Raw genomic sequence first — 3,944 nt, 5'->3', positions numbered from 1 at the left:
CCTCAGTCTAGCAGTAGCTGTAAACTGCACCCGTCTTCATTTTGCCCGAATAACTTGTCCTGCCTGCCAGCAGCTTTGTCTTCTGACTACAGACCCTGCTGCTGCTTTAGGGCTTGCAAGCAAGCGGAGGCTGACGTGAACTTCACAAGCAGTGACACCCGCTACAGAAACCTGTACACTTCTTTGACCTTCAGTGCTGGCACGAAACCTTACACGGACACAAATTTATCCTAAAGTCAGGAGCAGATTTAATAGAGCAGGAGAAGATAGTTTTCAATATTTCCATCTCAATTACAGTCAAACACCTCGGTGAGTCTCAGCCTTTGGGACTGTACCTGGGCTGCCTGCTCCCAGCGTTGAGACTGTCGGCAGAATTAGCAGAAATAGCACAACTGGGCAAGGTGGTAGTGATTTATCAATAGTAATTCCTACTGACACGGAGGAGCTGAGGAGGAGCTCAGGGTCCAGCAGGTGCCCCCAAAGACTGGAGAGTTATACAGTGCCACACACTGACAGCAGCAGACTTGGAATCTTGACTCCCTAGCAAAGAACATCCTTTTTTTTTTCCAAAACCATTTTCAGGCAGCAGAAAGAGGCAACCCTGTTACAGAGAAAGGCAGTTTTAACAGTTGTGATACCCTACTGCTTAAAATTGTCCCTCTAACAGCGCGTTATCTTCTAACTCAATAAAGAGTCACTAGTATTCAGAGTCCCAGAATTTGGGGGTAAACGGGATTTTTTTCAATGGAAAACTAGAAGGTGAATACAGCCATGAAGGCAAATGAAAGTATTGTGTACGCAAATACTTTCATATCTGTCTGGCCCTTTAAAACCAAAATGATAGAGTTCATTTGCATTTAGATCTCTTTGGCTCCCTCTTTTCATCTAAAGACAAATCCTCACAAAGGCTGCTTAATTAGACCAAATTAGATTTCCACCTAGTGGCTTGTCATTCATTAGAAAATGCTGTTCTTTTTTTCTGTTTTGGTAATTATAAGCTAGTCTCACAGTGTTCACTTCAGGCTCAAAGTATGACTTGCATTCATGATTTTGTGCAGATGAGAGGAAAATTATTCAGTCGCATCAAGTCTTCCCATTTTACAAGTTGGATAAAGATCATCGCTGGAGTCTTTTATGTAATGGGGTATACTCTTTCTTAAGTCTTTAATGATTAATTGTAATAGCATATCTCATGGCAATTTTCAAGACTAAAAGCTAAGTACAAACTGTTCGCACGCGAAGCTACTGTACCGGATAGCGGGTATGTTTCCTTAGGTATGGGTTTCTGTGTCGGGGACCTGTGTGCGTGGCCCTCAGTTGTCGGCGTTACAGCCCTGCTGTGAGCAGAGGAGGTGGGAAGGGACAGGCTGGTGCCTGGGGTTGGGTAGGTAGAACCCTGGGCTGGAATTGTCATCTGCAGCCTAGTTGGGCCACCGGTGTCTAACCTAACAAGGGGGACGCCTGCGTCCCACCCATCCTCGCAGTCCTCTGGTGCCAGCGCTACACAAAAAGTAGCTACTAGAGGGGAAAATCTTTCATATTTAGACCTGACACTCAAAGGTTCCTAGCTAGTAAGGCTACGGCTCCCAGTGCAGGTCAGTCAGGAGCACAGGTCGGTGCAGACTGCATGTGTAGACATATTCTGGGTCAGCAGTGCCTCTACCCTACCTGGGGTAGGAATTAAACTCACAGCGAGATCCCAGAGCTTTACCATTCCTGACTCCAAGGGCAGCAGTTTGCCCAACGATCACCCTTTTCTCTTTGAAGACTCACACCGCTGTGGGATACTGTAATAATTTGGTCTCCCACTCTGAACACAGCAGAGTACCAGAACAGTCCACTTCTCTCCCCAATCCAAACTCATTCCCCGTGCTGTCCTGCATGGGCACACTAATTCCCTGCCTCAGTTTCCCCACTATCACAGCAGGATTAATACTCAGTGGCATGTTTTGAAGTTTAATAAATCAGGGCCAGATTTTCGTGGTCCGTCCGTCATCAAGCAAAACTGCCTTTGACTTTGATCTTTAATGTTTATGAAAACCTTCAAAGATAAGTGCCAACTTATTACTAATAATCTTCTTGGGAGCGGAAGTTACAAGCAGCTGGTGGCAGGCAGCCCAGCAGCCACCAGCCCCTGCTAGGATTTCTTCTGCACTAACAAATCCCGTTTTTCAAGTGTCTTTTTCTAACACCATTCTTGTTTTCCCAACCATTTTTTGTGAGAGGGGGAAAGTAAGTTTCTCCCTCCACCTTTGAAAAAAAAAAAAATCTGATCAAATTTGCCTTTCTCAAAACACTGAACATTCCCTTTCTCATCTACCTAAACCTGATGTTGAGTTACTGTCCCCCAGAGGCTTTCAGTAGCTCAGTTCTGATGTATCCCTGCACTTTGTAGCTCACTGCCTTCTTAGAGTGTAATCAAACATCAAGCTAAGTAGCAAATAAATCTCCCGATCTCATAAGCTGCACAGCAAGATCATGTAAATGCAAATGAAGGGCTTGATTTCAAGCTGTCGCGGGGGGAAGGAGGGAAAAATGCTGGGCCTTGTCACCGCAATCACTTCACTCTGCAAGTGCAGTAAATCTGCAATAATAATAGTAATGGCAGCGTGACGGGAGGCTTTACTGTACAAGGGGGTGTAATGAAAAGGGGAACAGAAGGTAGGGAAGGAAGCAGGGCCTGGCGGGCTGAAACTGCACTGGCGCGGGGTTTGCAGGCGTCCGCAGGGCAGAGCCATCGAGGAGGGGACAGAGCAGCCCCGGCTGAGTCAGAGCAGAGAGGATTCATAGATTTGCCCAGCATCCCCTCCCAGTGCAGGGCTGCCTTAGAGGCAGGGATTAAAAATCCGTGCCTCCATCTCTCACTGTACCTTTCTGCACAGAAAGCTCTCCTACCCCTCTCGCACTCTCAGTCATCTTTAGAAAACTGATGCAATGTGTGCCGATGGGCCATAAACACCAGGGGACAAAGCACAAGTGAGTCTTGCAACAAAACCTGGAATCCTTAGAGGTTTTGTACTTCCTTACTCGTTGCAATACACCCGCCTCTTAGAAACAAACCCATTTCCAAGCCTTCCTCTTCCTTTGCAGCAAACATTTTCCAACACCATTAGACACTCAAATACAAACCCAGGGCTGAAACCCAGGACTGCTCAAATCAGAAATGACCTGGCAAAGGCCAGGGAGCTCGATACACCCAACACTGCTTGCTCTTCAGCCAACCAGGGTATCCCCATTGATCAACCATCCCACTGCTGCAGTGCAGCCAGTCTGAACATGGCACCCTCCAAACCCAGGACAGACGCACCTGGTTCAATAATGGAAATTACTGTGTCCAAGGGGAAAGGATGCATTAGGTGAGTCCTTAAAGACAGTTTGAGAGCAAACAAAGCCTCACACACGTCTCTCGCAGCCCTGGGAGGAAGTGATGGTCTCTGCAGGATGCTCTGGGAATGCTTCAGGAAAAAGTCTAGAGTTGTTTTTTCCAAACGGGCTGGATAAACAGTATTTAAGATGCCAGATTTTCCTCACTGAGGTCGTAAAGGGAGAAAACTTGCAGAAGGTACCCAGAGAAAATTAGGACCGCCTGGGATGCAGAGAGAGATGGTTTTAATTAGAGCCAAGAGGTGGGAAATAAGGCAGAGAAATGACATCTTAATGAGGTTTAATGAAGTTGTCTGCTGATGGGCACAGCTGTCAGACAGATCTGTATTCCAGCCAAGCAGCTTTGTGACAGGCTAAACCTGAGCACAGGAAACGGTGCTGGAGCTGCGGAAATAAAAAGGACCTTCTGCAGCAACTTTGGCTCGCTCTCCCCACAGCCTTATGACACAGCACACCTACAACGCCCCAGGACAAGCAAATGAAACCAGCCCATGAGGCTGCAACAGCGTTTTGCTAATTTATGAATGAGAAAGCCTGTAATCTTGGATTACAATGAGCCA

The sequence above is a fragment of the Egretta garzetta genome, unplaced genomic scaffold, assembly GCF_000687185.1.
Source record: "Egretta garzetta isolate BGI_Z169 unplaced genomic scaffold, ASM68718v1 scaffold814, whole genome shotgun sequence".
NCBI lineage: Eukaryota > Metazoa > Chordata > Aves > Pelecaniformes > Ardeidae > Egretta > Egretta garzetta.
The sequence above is the reverse complement of the archived record's forward strand: the minus strand, read 5'-3'. Positions refer to the sequence as shown.